Source organism: Rhipicephalus microplus, chromosome 5 (assembly GCF_043290135.1).
Source record: "Rhipicephalus microplus isolate Deutch F79 chromosome 5, USDA_Rmic, whole genome shotgun sequence".
NCBI classification, from domain to species: Eukaryota; Metazoa; Arthropoda; class Arachnida; order Ixodida; family Ixodidae; genus Rhipicephalus; species Rhipicephalus microplus.
Window position 1 is genome coordinate 48,789,904 of NC_134704.1, and position 15,476 is coordinate 48,805,379.

Consider the following 15,476-nt stretch of genomic DNA (forward strand, 5'->3'; position numbering starts at 1 on the left):
GTCTCTCACCTTGACGGCGCAGTCGGTTTTATGAGGACAGTCGCAGTGGTTTATACCGCGCTGCCTATGGCTAATTTTTGCTAGACAGAGATACAGAGTATCTTTATTCTCAGAGCGCCTCGCGCCATGGCTCCTTCATTGCACATTCGTACACATATTCGTATGAAACATGAAAAAGGCTATCAACTACTGTTCTATGGTTTAAGACGCCCTCAGGTGTAGGAGGCAAACCACGACTCAAGCAAGCTTGTGGATGACTCGTTAAAGCCGACGCGCCGGTTTTAACGACACGCGACAGACATTTGTGGCACTTAACGAAAGTGCACACGCGCAATTGTCGCACTACTGTGAAGAGTCTATCCCGGCCGCCATAGGCGTCTTAACGCGTTCCCTTTCTTTTAATTATTAAGGCTGACCGCTGGATAATATCTGCGCTCACGCGCGCGCACACACACACACACACACACACACACACACACACACACACACACACACACACACACACACACACACACACACACACACACACACACACACACACACACACACACACACACACACACACACACACACACACACACCGGCTAGTTACCGCAAGGAGACGCCAGGAGGGTAATTGATTCCAGCGGGGCATTTCGAGTCGCCATGATGCACCGGCCATGTAGACGTCTCCAAAATGCCGCCATTACGCAACGGCAGTTCCATTATTTCGCTGGGCCACCCGTGACGTTGTACATACATACGCTAGTCTTCTTCATCAGAGGCATCTAGTGGCGTTGTTGGGCAGTGGCGTCTCCGCGGGAGACCTATAGTACCGTCCCTGTCAGACTTTCAATCGTCCAGCGCAGGATTGTCCCCACCTCGACCAACCTTTCTTTCCAGCCAGTCCCCCGTAGTTTTCCTTATTTCCCCGCTCCATAAATAACGTCGCGAACCTCAAATTCTTCTGTTTCTCGTCATACGTGTTCCTTCCTTCCATTCTCCTCCTCGTCGCGTTTGCGGGGCTGGCGATGTATACAGAGTCCTCGGCGAGCATTTGTGGCGGCGTGCCATTGGCATCTGCGTTTCCCTCCTGCGGTGCGCTTCTGTGTACAAGTTTATCCCGAAAGCTGAACATGCAGCGCCCCTGGTTGTGGCACAGCTTTTTGTGCGCGACCGAAACGAGAAAGAGAGAGAGAGAAAACCAATTGATCACGTATATGCATTAGTAGCCGTAAGTAGTAGTAGCTAAGAAAAGACCGGCGTTTATTATGAGTAACAGGTTTACGTACACGGACGCAGACAGTCGCCGCGAGACAAGAGAGCGACGAACAGGTGGCGGTGACTTTGCGGCAATAACGTGTCCCGAGGCAAACGTGCACCAACGGTTGAGTTTCTTCTTTTCTGCTAAAGTTTGCGTATCGTACAAAGGGCGCGCCGCGAACGCTTGGCGAGAACAGCGCAGCAACATGCGAGCGAAACAGAATGGACGGTGCTATACACCATTCGCTTGCGTATACACGCGACGTATATATGATTCCCAGAAACCGTGGTTTGATTTGATATTCGGGCTACTTTACTATGCTAACGCTCGACGCGCCACCTACCGTTGGTTATTCACTAGCCACGCGGGGCCAGGTTCATCGGTCGACGCGCGCAGGAACTCTTTTCTTTCTTTCTTTCTTTCTTTCTTTCTTTCTTTCTTTCTTTCTTTCTTTCTTTCTTTCTTTCTTTCTTTCTTTCTTTCTTTTTCGTTTTCACCCTTCAACTCTCCACTCGGCGAGAAGTCGCGAGAGATCGAAGCGTTGTCTTCATTTCGCGCCCAGCGGTTCTGGCGTGAGGGATTGCACATAACGTGCCTTGCTTGCTGTCACCGCTTCGCGAGTGACCGCGCAACGACGGCTTGTATATATATATATATATATATATATATATATATATATATATATATATATATATATATATATATATATATATATATATATATATATATATATATATATATATATATATATACAGGAACGAGCATTTTTTGACGAATGGTCGTGGTGCGCGCTGTGATTAGGACGCATGGAGTCGGCAAAAGTGGATTTGGAAAACGCGAGGCACACACTTTTGCGCCCCAGCTTTTCGAACAGCCAAGCAGGCGCACGGGTGTAGGTATGCCGGATTCCGCGAATTTCGAAACATGTAGGTACGGTATCCCGTGGCGTCACGTTTTCTTCTCTTTCCATATGCCGCGAAAGCCACGGCGAAACCGTTAAAGTAAGTGGCTGGTTTTGGAAATCCAAAGCCTGGAAATTGCGGAAAGGTCTACCGTAATAATAAAGGCACTTTTTTTCGCTAGAAACTCGGCTGCTCCGTGCGTGGTGGCGCCAAAACGCGCGCTTCGAGGAGCCTTACAACACGAGCTGAAACGTGTATCCGATAAATGTAGCAATACGAACGCTGTAGTCGCCAGGTCCGATAGGAAAATCTGTCACGTAGGTAAATAAGTGGTTTTCGAGTTGCGTGTGCGCTCCCGTTATTCAAGTACGTAAATATAACCGTATGCCTTGTGTCAACTCGAGTTCGATCCCCTAGCTATCCGTGCAAGATTTTTTTCTATTCACTTTTTTTTTCGTTTTGTAAAATCACGCTAACGTCTGCGACACGTATACGGTCTCATCGATTTCTACACCCTTAAAAGAAATAAAGAAGAAACATAGAAAAAAAATCTCCGGGTAAAACGGGTTGAGGGCGGGCAGTTTGTTGCTTTACCTGGGGTGCTGGGGACGGGAAGGCCTCGGTACATTGTGGAGATCTTAAAGAACGAGACTGAGATGTTAACTAATGTTAGCTGGCATTGCGCAATGGTCAGTTCAGACATAATATGGACGTTTCGACCAACTCAGCTTAACCAACGCTAGGCTCGGTGTTCATATAGCGAGCCTAACCATGGTTATAGTGCATGCATTAGTATCCCCTCTCTGTAACGCGTACGATATTGAGAGGTATTCAAATAAATAAACAACAAATAAATCTGCTTTTTCGAAACAACAGAGGCTATGAATTTGGTTAACCATGTTATCGTGATTAGCCTATAGTGTACAAGGGTACTGGTGCGCCTCGGTGGCAGAATACTGTAAGGCCACGTAGAAAACGTGAATTCTATTGTGTCTCTAACACCGACTTTGATCTGTTTTTCGCTCGTGAACAACGACGCTGACGCCTACGCCGCGTTTTCATGCAACGCAACATCTTCAGCGTGCATGATCGCACCAAAAACCAGGGTTAGAGTTGGAATCAAACCCGAGCATTCTTTACTAGCGAAAGAAATTTTCCTCCCACAAATTAGGTGGGGAGAGACGCTGGCGGCGGCGAGTCAAGACGTGCCCGCGTCGGCTCCCGGATTTTGCCAACTTTTCTAGCATTTTGTCGTCGAGTGTCCATGTTTATTTGTGCAAATCTTTTCCGCGAAGTTCTAAGGACCACGCGGACACCCTCTTTTGCCACGGTGAGTGATTTTTTCACCATTTCACGGACATTTGTGTGCCTCCGTCGGCGGCGTCTCACCTAACGAGCACTTCGGAGACCAGGCCTAGGCCTAGCTCATCTAGGCCACCCAGCCGGCCTCAGGGGTGGCTCGGCGCCACTCGTCCGTTACCATGATGGAATATCGAGTAGAGGGAGAAAACATTTCCCCGGAGGAAGTCACTCAAGACCAGGGATGGCAAACTGCGGGCGCCAGAAGAGTTAACGCCAAATCGCGGGGAGGTGGCCCTAACGCCGCGGCAACGCTTTCGGCGTCCCGTGGCGACAAGCATAGCGGCGCAGCGCTGAAGTCCAAGATTATTAGGGCAGGCCGAATGCCGGCTCTTCCCAAAGACGACATCAAAATCGTCATTCGACCAAGAGGTGGACTGAATATCTCCAAAATTGGAGCGGCTGCGGTGGCTGACGCTATACTTGCAGCCGCCGGCATCAGACCCGATGAGCTCTCACAAGACACTCTGTGCCCGAACTTACAGCAAAACATTATGGTGGCCAGCACTCCTAGACGGGAAAATGCCGATCGATACTTCCGCCTTAAGCAAATCCGCATCTCGGGCAACATCCACGAACTCTGCGCGTACGAGACTGCCCCACACTCCACGTGCAAGGGGGTCATACGTGGCATACCGTTGCAAGACGACCCTGCGACGCTGGATGGCAAGATCGTTAACCAGAAAAACCCGCTCGCACTGGCAGCTAAGAGAATTGCTCAGACGGAGACTGTGATCATCGCCTTTGACGGGCACCGGGTACCGAATTTTGTCAGGTACGGAACGCTTCTGTTGAAATGTTCCCTATATAGAAAGCAAGTGGACGTATGCCACGCCTGCGGAAGACTCGGGCATCGCGCCGATGTCTGTCCAACACCTAGCGACATCGTCTGTCGGGGATGCGGCCTTCCAAACCCTGATGAGCAGCACCAATGCACCCCAATATGCAAGTTCTGTGGCGGTCCGCACCTTACTGCCAGTAAAGAATGTGCGCATAGATTCAAGACTCCGTACATTGTTCGCCGACGACGCTTCGAGCGCGCCAGACAGCAAGAGGAGCTCCCCCCGCAGTCGATCCTTCGATCCTCCTATTCTCAAGGCTCATGTAGCCCTAGCCCTAGGGGAAAACGACGCTCGCGCTCGCGAGGTCGCTCCAGGAGCCGACGGGGCTCCAAAAGCCGCTCTGCCCCAAGATCACGACCATCATCGCCTTCTCCAGCGCGCTCCGGCTCCAGAGGCCGCTCCACGTCCCGCACCCGGAGCGGCTCGTCCAACAGGCCAAGATCCAACACCCCCTCCGGTGGTAAAGGCAAGTCCTATCTAACGTGGGCCGATAGGGCCCGTGGCAACCAAGAGCAGGCGTCCAACTCCCAGGACTCGCACGACCCGCGTCTCACGAACGAGCTCAAAGAGCTTAGGTGTGCCAATGATAGTCTTAGGAAAGAAAACGCCCAGTTCAAGCAGGAAGTCAGTCGGCTAGCCACCGAGATAGCTGAAATACGAAAATTGGCGCTCAAACCGCCGGCTCCTCCGGCCGCCACGAGTTCGTCGGCCATGGACACGGCGGAGGCTCCCCCCAAGGCGGGGGCAGTGAAGCGTCGCGCCCTGGATAGCTCAAGGGAAGACGAGACTCTGGAGCTCCTTTCGGAGCTCAAGAAGGCCATCTCCAACATACAGTCAGGCCTCTCTCAAGTACAAGAAATGATCGCGCACCCCCAGCTGGGTCTGGTCGCCCTCAGCGAGAGAATACTTAGACTGGAGGGGACCCACCACGGATTTTTGCCAAGCACATCGACAACACCAGTCCCAAACTTGAACAGTGTCATTGCCCCGCCGACAGAGGGTGCCATCCTGCAGGCGGCCCTCTCGAAACCCATGCCCAAGCCCAAATATGGATAACGAAACTAACGTCATAACAATGTGGCAGTGGAATTGCGCAGGGTTCGTCGGCAAACGGGCGACCCTGCGACAATACCTAAAAGGCATAAAGGATAAACCCCAAGTCATCACCTTGCAAGAAACGATCACATCATCAAACATCAGGCTCCCTGGTTTCGTCACTGTGGCTTCCACTGATGGGGGAAGGGGGGTGGCCACTCTGGTCAGTAAAAGGTTCACGTGCATTCAGCGAGACCTCGGTCCAGCGGACAATGGGGTTGAGTACGTCATGACGGAACTCCTAGTCGACCCCCCTAAGCGGTGCTTACGAAGGAACAGTATTTTCATATTAAATGTCTACTGCAGGCCCAGCGTACACAGAGCCAGGGCTGGTGGTCTTCTGAAGAAGGCCGTGCATTTTGCCGGCTGTCAACCTCTTGTCGTCATGGGGGACTTCAATGCCCAGCATCAGGCGTGGGGTTACCTCACCAATACGAAGAAGGGTAGAGACATATGGCTCACGGCAACGGAGGAAGATCTGACACTGGTAACCAATAAGGACTGCCCGACCAGGAGAGGGAACTCGGTGTGCCGAGATACAACCCCGGATCTCACCTTTGTCAAGAGTCTGGAAAACGTCAAATGGACCAACACAGCTATCGACCTCGGTAGCGATCATTGCATCATCGAAGTGCTCATAGAGGTTGCCCGCAACAAGACGAGGACCTTTAAGTTCATCGACTGGGACTTGTTCCGAGCCAACCGCTCCGAGCGCGCCCTTTCCCCGGATGCGGACCTAGACTCTTGGTGTGACGGGTTAAAAGAAGATGTGGCCAGCGCCACCAAAGAGGTGACAACCGATCTGGAGGTGGACAGGATGGACAGTAGGCTCGCGCATCTGTTGGAAGCCAAGCAGGCACTGCTCGCGAGATGGAAGACTCAGCGCCATAACAGAAGACTGCGCAAGAAAATGTCCGAAATCAACAAAACGGTAGAAGATCATTGCAAGGTCTTATGCAAGCAGCAATGGGATGAGCTCTGTGATTCTATGGAGGGCCAACTCAAGACCGGTAAAAGCTGGAGACTCCTCAAACACCTACTGCACGACGGCAACACCAAGTCCAATCAGAAGAGAGCTTTGGCGAAAGCTGTCCATTTGGCCACCGACTCAACTCCAGATGAGGTGATCACGGAGAAGCTCATAGACAAGTACCTGGCGGCCACGGACGATCCGGTACCTCCCCAGTTTCCCGACTACGAGGGGCGCGACGCGCCATCGATGGACGAGGACTTCACCGTGGCTGAGGTCAAGCGGGTTCTCGCATCCCTCAACAGCAGATCCGCCCCTGGGCCAGACGGGGTAACCAACAAAATGCTCAAGCACCTCGACGACGACTCGATCGAGTTTCTTACAGACAAGATCAACGAAATCTGGCGCAGCGGTCTCATTCCCAAGAGCTGGAAAGCGGCCTGCACAGTACTGATACCCAAGCCGGGTAAGGCACCGAGCATCGAGAATCTTAGGCCAATCTCGTTGACGTCGTGCGTCGGGAAGGTGGCCGAGCACGCCATGCTCAACCGCCTCACTGACCACCTCGAGTCTAACGAATGCTATACCCACAACATGATTGGCTTTCGGTCGGGGCTCTCGACTCAGGACGCCATGAAGCTGATCAAGCACCAGGTCATTGACTCCGGCTCCGCCGACACCAAGGCGATTCTTGGATTGGATTTGGAAAAGGCTTTTGACAACCTATCGCACGCCTTTATTCTCAAGAGCTTGTCTGAGTTTCACGTCGGCAAGCGGGCGTACAATTTTGTGCGCTCCTTCCTTTCGTCGCGGTCCACAAGACTGAAGATTGACGATTTTTTGACCCACGAAATTACCCTTGGGCCAAAAGGGACACCTCAGGGAGCGGTGATCTCCCCGACGCTGTTCAATATCTGTATGATCAACCTGTCGAGGGCCTTGAACAAAATCCCGAACATTAACCACACGATCTACGCAGACGACATCACCATCTGGTGCCTCAGCGGATGTGAGGGTCAGGTCGAGAGTGCTTTGCAAGAGGCCATCGATGTGACGGAGCGCTATCTCATCCCCACTGGGCTAAGGTGCTCGCCCGCTAAGTCCGAGCTCTTACTGTATAAGAAGAGGCCCAGAGGCGGTTCTCACCGGTCCTGGAAGCCAGCAATGGAGAGCCACATTACGTTATTCACCGGTAACGGCTCCCCAGTTCCGCGGGTGGACACTATCAGGGTCCTTGGAATGTTTATCGAGTCTAACGGAGCCAATGGAGCCGCCGTCAAACGCATTTGTTCCAAGACCGAAAGCGCCCTCGGACTGATTCGAAGAATCGCTAACAGGCACCGCGGAATCAGGGAGGACAATCTGATCCGGATTATCCACGCATTCGTGCTATGCCACCTCGCTTATACGGCGGCTATGCACAACTAGCTCGTGTCGGAGCGCAACAAAATCAATGCCCTAATCAGAAGAGTCTTCAAGCTGGCCCTTGGCATTCCCGTTCGAACGCACACGGAAGACCTCCTGAAGTTGGGAATCCACAACACGTTCGAAGAAATTGTCGAAGCCCAAGAGTTTGCACAGTTTGTCAGACTGTCTGGCACCCCAGCGGGTAGAGCCATACTCGGCATGCTGGGACGAAACCCCACGGTTGTCGGTCCTGACGCTGTGAAGCTGCCCAACGACGTAAGATCCAAGATCCAGATTGCGCGGATGCCGCGCAATATGCATCCAACCTACAACGAAGCACGAAGACGAGCCAGGGGTAAATCTCTGCTCGCCAGTCCCCGCTTGGACAAGGATCGAGCCTGCTTCGTCGATGCTGCTTCGTACATTCAAGAAGAAGCCTTCTCCTCAGTGGTCGTCGACTGTGATTGCAGAGTCATCAGCTGCGCTACCATCCGCACTTCTAGTTCCAGCGTTGCAGAGCAGGTTGCCATTGCTCTTGCATTGACGGACGGTGTACATGACACAATTTATTCAGACTCCAAGGCCGCTATCAAGGCCTTCCAGATGGGCATGGTGGCTCCCCAGGTCCTACAGATTATTCAAAAAGTCAAAGACCTCAAAAATCACTCATTGGTCTGGTTTCCTGCGCATCTTGGAACCATTGAGGGTGCCTCGCTCAATCCCAACGAGGAGGAGCACTCGGCTGCACGAGGTTTGACTGACCGTGTGCCGGGTAACGCGTCATCTCCTGGGCGACCTGAGCCTCTCTGCTCGTACAACGAGATATGCAAGCACCACTATCTGTCAAGAAGACTGCTGCCTCTACCACACTCCTCGCTATGCAGGGCCCAAGCTGTTACTCTCCGACTGCTACAAACAAACACTTACCCGAGCCCTGCGGCACTGCACACAATGTACCCTGAACGGTTTCCAAGCCCGGACTGCCCCCTGTGTGGTGGTTATGCGGACTTCGAACATGTACTGTGGGGCTGCGCCTCTGCCGGTCCCCCTTTCACCCAAGGGGAAATGAAGCGACTCATCAAGGCCCAGGACCAGACCTCTCAAATCCTGGCCGTCCAGAGGGCCCGCGCGAGGGCCGTCAGGTTTAACCTGATGGTCCCCGAGTGGGCCTAGCCAGGTGACGCTGAGTTTACTCGCGTCTATTGTGGACCGAATAAAGTTGTTTCACTCACTCACTCACTCCCACAAATTAACGCCCGTGCGTGAAACTTCTTTGAAATACAGGCGTCGTATGCAAATATCCAACATAAATACGTTCACATATATCGCGCGCAGGGCACGATTCGATTTTGGCCTGCAGTGAATGTTCGGGGCGCTTCGTTCGACACCCGGTGCAATCAATTTAAGTACTTGGTAGACTCGCAGTTTGGTCCAACTATAATAAAGCTAAATACATTAACTTGTTTTATCCCTTTATTATAATAATGCCCCCTAGGGACGATTTTCGATAGGGACGAGATGAGGTTTCAAGAGAGACTGTCGCCTTCTCCCCCCCCTTTTTTTGCATCGAACTCAGTCGTAATTTATTATCAGTGCCCGCTGTTAAGGTACTTTTTAAGGTGCTTAATGTAATACCCGTTAAGCAATGCTTAACTTCCACCCGATTATCGACTTGCCGCGATTCAGCGGAATGAAGTGGAGCAGGTAAATTGATTTGGTGAGATAGCTAGGCACCCAATTAGCAGGAACTAATTTTACGCATTCTGCGTCAGAGTTGTTGCGTGTTGCTATAGGATGAATGAAAAGTAACCCCATTTAATGTAACGTACACCTGATCATTACCTAACCTCCTTGCCTTCCTTTTTTTTCTCATTTCTCTGACCAATACTTAAACTTGTTTGATTCATTGATATGTGGGGTTTAACGTTCCAAAACCACCATATGATAATGTGAGACGCCGTAGTGGAGGGCTCCGGAAATTTTGACCACCTGGAGTTCTTTAACGTGCGCCCAAATCTACTTAAACTTGTTTGACGCTAACCTAAATGTAGCAAAGTCCTATCTTAACCCTAACTTAACCCAATGGAATTACAATAGAATCTTGAAGACCAACTCAATGCCTCCTTTATTTAATTGGCTGCACTATTTCTGGCAAGCTATTTCTAAGAATGCGTAAAACTGAAGTAGCGATTATATATGCAGCTGGCCATTTATCCCGTGTTAAATGTTGGCAGTGCATTTCACATGCAAAATTGTTTAGTTATGTACATTAACTTATGTGCAATATTATATGCATTAACTTGCACTACGCTCCTCAACCACGTATAACTCAGAAGCCTCGTCAAGCTCACCTGAGCGTTTCTTCGAGTGCCCTCTGCATATCCTACTTGAAGTGGGAATAAATTGATTGATTGCTTGATTGGATGATTGAAAGAGTAATTGATTGGATCGTTTGATCAAGCGTGTTTTTACGATGCCACCTACCTTACTTTTTTCTCTTGGTTACTTTGCGATTTAGCACGATGCCTGAATTTATTTTCTACTACTCGTTGGGGCATGCAGACGTAAACATCCCCGGGCGCGTATAACTAAAACAAGTTTTCTCTTTATCCCACTCTCGCTTACAGCTGCCTAAAAATCTGGTGAGAATTAAGTGCACAAAGTCTTGTACCCAAGAATTATGACCACGTGATGTGTTCTTCACTGCGATACTTGAGTAACAACGAAACAACTGAGCCCATCATTTTGCAAGTAAGCTGTATATGAAGAGGACGTAAAAAAAAACACGACATTAATCTTCACAAAATCCTTCGTGCAATTTCAAAGAGAGAATGGTTTTTATCTTGCCTTCCCTAACCAAGCTACAGGTGCTATTCCTAGAGTACTTGAGAGATGCAGGGGTTATATCGGCGTGACGGCAAATAAAATATTACCGCCAGGAAGATGGAGGAGTAACGACGCGTCCACTTCACTCAGTGATCCTGACTTTTCGAGATGACCGCCCGATTCCAGGAAGAATCTACTTAGGATTCACCAGTCACCCAGTGGAAGAATATCTTGGTCCAGCACTTCGGTGCTATAACTGCCAGCGATTCGGACACATGGCGAAAAGTTGCCGTAACACACGCCGGTGTAAGATCTGCTCAGAAGAACACCATCATAAGGAGTGCAAGTCTGTTCTTCAGCCTAAGTGTGCAAACTGTGCAGGTAATCACGCTGCCTCATATTCAGGCTGCCCGCAAAGTAAAGCTGCTGCAAAAATGCGTCGGCATGAGCTCATCCATGGAAGAAAACCGCGCCCCAATGAACCATCTCCAAACCTTGAGATTGTTCATCCTGTACGTGATCCACCTCAGCGGTCACCGCAACAACAGTCGACAAGCACGCCAAGAGAACCGCCAAGAGAGCCGCCAAGAGCACACTCGAGAGACCACTCACGAGAAGTACCTTCAAGTAACCCAACCTACGCGTCAAAGCTGCGAACGCCCACGGGACCTCTGCCGGAAAGTATCAAAACCGAGAGTGCCAGTGCTCGCCCCAACTACAACATCGAAACGTCACGTCATTCTCAACAGGCCTCAGAAAATCAACCATTCAATGGAGAACGTGCCTCTGCATCAGTCATGCAGTTGATTCTGCCAATGCTTTTCGCAGCACTTAAGGCAATCCTGTCTGCTCTACCGGAAGCAAACAACCTGCCAGAAGTAAAAGCCCTGCTGCCTCTGGAAGCACTACTGTATCAACAGTCCGGGTCAAACCTGCGACAAGTAACATATGAATAAGCGCTACAAAGATGTCTCCATATACCAGTGGAATGCCAATGGTCTTCGAAGGAAGTGTGCTGACTTCCGTAAACTCCTTCTGCAGTATAATTTTCCAATACTTTGCATCCAAGAGGCAGGAATGAATGATGATTTCCGCCTCTCCAACTACGTGATATATAAGTCATCTCGTCGAAGTGGTCCTAGCAGAGTACATTTGTGCGTCAGAAAGGACCTACCTTCTCATCAAGTTCACTCAAGTGATTCGGACTTCCCGGAATTCGTCGCTTGCAAAGTATCCTTTGGTGAGCAGTGCGTTACAGTGATCAATTTTTACCTACAACCTTCAAGCCACATTTCGGTAGAAGAGCTAACAAATATCTTCAACATTTCTAATTCATATACGTTTATATGCGGAGACTTTAATGCGCACAATATAATCTGGGGTAGTGATCGATGTGATGCACGTGGGAACATTGCTGAGTGTGCCGCAGACAAATGCAATTTGACAATTTTAAATGACGGCTCTCCAACTTTTGTCCGAGGGCATAATTACTCTAGTTGCATCGATGTAACCTTGTGTTCCCAAGATCTAGTGAATGGTGTGGTATGGACAACGGATGTAGAAACACGTGGGAGTGACCATTTTCCCATTCTAATAAATCACCCCTACTTGCGAAAAGACGACACCAGACGACAGCAAACTGACGAACTGGAAAGCTTTTCGGCACCACCTGACAAACCAAAATAGTGACCTCACGACAGTTGAAAGCTTTACTGAATTTCTGCAAGATAATGCGAATAAATGTACAAAGAAAGTCCTGATTCCAAAAGACTATGCTGCAGTCGATGGAGAGTATGAACATCTAAGACCCATCAGACGACGTTCAGAAAGAGCATATCGACGCAGCGGAAGTTTAGAAGCATACAAAAATGCACAGAAAATCCACAGTGTAATGCGCAGACGGCTAGAAAATTTAGGTAAACGACGCTGGCGTGATTTCTGTGGCACGCTCTCTCCCCACACACCTGTTCCAAGAATTTGGTTTGTAATCGAGCACTTAGTGGCCCTCTATCACAGAGCTTCCCATTTCGTGCTCTTGCTGTAGCCTTGGACAAACCGGAAGCTGTGGTAGCAGATGAATTTTGTCAACTTATCAGTAGGCCCGCCGCATCACAATGTGCATTTCTTGATAATTCTGTCGCGTTAGCCAGCCAGAAAACTAATGCTAGCTTTTGGGCCCAGCATCCTCAACTAGACCCTGTATTTACGTTAAGGGAGCTGCATTGTGCTATAGCATCATGTCGTCAAAAATCGGCCCCTGGACCGGACGGCATTACGTACAATATGCTAAAGAACATTGGGCCCACAGGCACAACTATTCTCTTAGATATTTACAATAATCTATGGACGCAAGAAATTGTACCCGAGTCTTGGAAGTCTGCTCGCATCATTCTGATCTTAAAACCGGCTAAGACGCCCTTGAACCTTGAATCCTTCCGTCCAATCAGTCTGACAAGCTGTTTATGTAAGGTAATGGAAAAAATGATTGATGCGCGACTTCAATGGTGGTGCAACAGAACTGGTGTATTCTCCAACTACTTGACAGGTTTTAGGAAACAGAGATGCACAATGGATGCAATACTGGACTTAGTAACGTATGTGGAGCATGAACGCGCATGTGGTAGTTTGACGGTCGCAGTGTTCTTGGATATCAAAAGGGCATTTGACACAGTCAGTCACACTCATGTTCTGCTGAGTATGTTGAAACACGGATTGTCCGGCAGGTCTTTGCGGTGGGTATCCAAACTTTTATCAGGTCGTAAAATATTCATTTAGACGAGCGAAGGAAAAGTGCAGAGCACGACGTCAGGCAGGGAGTGCCACAGGGAAGCGTACTCAGCCCTTTTCTTTTCAACTGTGTTATGGCTGATTTAGCTAAAAGACTGCCTTCCAGGTTGAAATACTCCTTATATGCAGATGATGTGTGCATTTGGGCATCTGGCACGGACATACGGTTAATTCAGATTGCATTGCAGGACGGAATAAATATTATCAACAACTTTTTTAAAAGAAAGAGGAATGATTATATCGTACGCAAAGCCAGCTGTATTGCCCTTCACCCGTAAGAAGTTAAAGAACTTCAATCTCAATTTAGAAGAAGAACCACTAATGATTGTGACACAGCATCGGTTTCTCGGAGTGATACTGGATAGGCAGATATCATGGGCACCTCACATAAAGAAACTCGAAAACGAGGTGAATACGCTAGTGAATATACTCCGCAGAATTGCTGGGACATCATGGGGTGGATCTGTATCATCCATGCTCGCTGTTCACAATGCTTTAATACGACAAAAAGTTGCATATTCTGCAGCAGTGTTACACGGCCTTTCCCGCACTTCAGAGGAGCGACTTCAAAGACTATTAGCTAGGGGACTGCGCGTCTGCATAGGTGTTCCACGAGCGACTTCCAGCAGCCTTGTCATAGCAGAGACTCGACAACTACCCTTTCCAGTCATGAGAACAATTGAAACATGCCGCCATTTTATTCGCTTACAGACGCAACACAGGGACCACCCATTGGCACAGGAGATTTTACTAAGAGATAAAAGCAATGCTGATAACGATGTACAGAGTAATGTACATATATTACCAAGAAATGAATTTTGGAGCTCTGAAATGGACTATCCTCCATGGCTGCTTGTAATACCAAGCATTGAATTCTCAGTGGATGGCATTATCAGAAAGAGAGACATGTTCATCCAAGCTGCTCAACAACTAGTGCTTTATCAGATACACATGCGGTATCCAGGGTACATACATATTTACACAGATGGCTCAAGTACTACAACGTCTTCAACATCGGCATTTATTATACCACAGCTCAATATTCAGGAATCGTTTAAATTATGTCGCATGACGTCATCTACTACATCTGAGCTCTTCGCTATTCTGTATGCTCTAAAGTTTATAAACACGGTAGCAGACGCTAGAAAATGGGTACTTTTCAGTGACTCACAGGCCGCATTAAGATCACTCTCCAGTACAAACAGGACAGTAATAAGTGATAGTATGACATACGAAACGCTGAAGGAGCTCACCAAAGCAAAGAAGGCGCAACATGAGATCAAATTCCAGTAGATACCTGGCCACTGCAACATTCCTGGAAACACAGCTGCCGACGAAGCAGCACGACAAGCACATCGTAAAGACGTTACTGTTTCTTTACCAATTTCGAAAAATGAATTGCGCAGTATTATAAAGAATACAACTTTCAGAATGAGCAAAACTGCTTGGTTTGACCAAAGTACAAAGAGCTGCGATTTATATCACATTGATCCATGTATTGAATTCAAAATTACGCTGGCATTAGATAGAAGAATGGAAACTCTATTTCACCGATTGAGGCTAGGCACCGCATACACAAAACATTTTTTGCACAGAATTGGCAGAGCTGAAACTCCCGAATGCGAATGTGGATTTATAGATGAAGACGTCTGTCACTGTCTCATAGACTGTCCACATCATGACACGCCGAGACGCCGTCTTAAGTGCGAACTGTTCGCATTGGACCGCAGACCATTTAGTATGAAAAAACGTCTGGGCCCGTGGCCAACTGGAGTTTTACAGTCCCACGCTTTAAAAGCATTAACACGTTTTTTACAAGACAGCGGGATTGCTGACAAGTATTAACAAAGAACAAACCTTCATTTGTAACACATGTACTTATTATTTACAGTATCATGTGACACCCATCACGTGTGTGTTGTGAAATGAATGGCGTGTCAACTATTATGTACATACAAGTGAATGCATCTTTATAAGGACCAGACGTGTGCTTTGCTGTTTTGTGCTGGTGGACCGAATAATAACGAGGGACATTTCCAGAGACT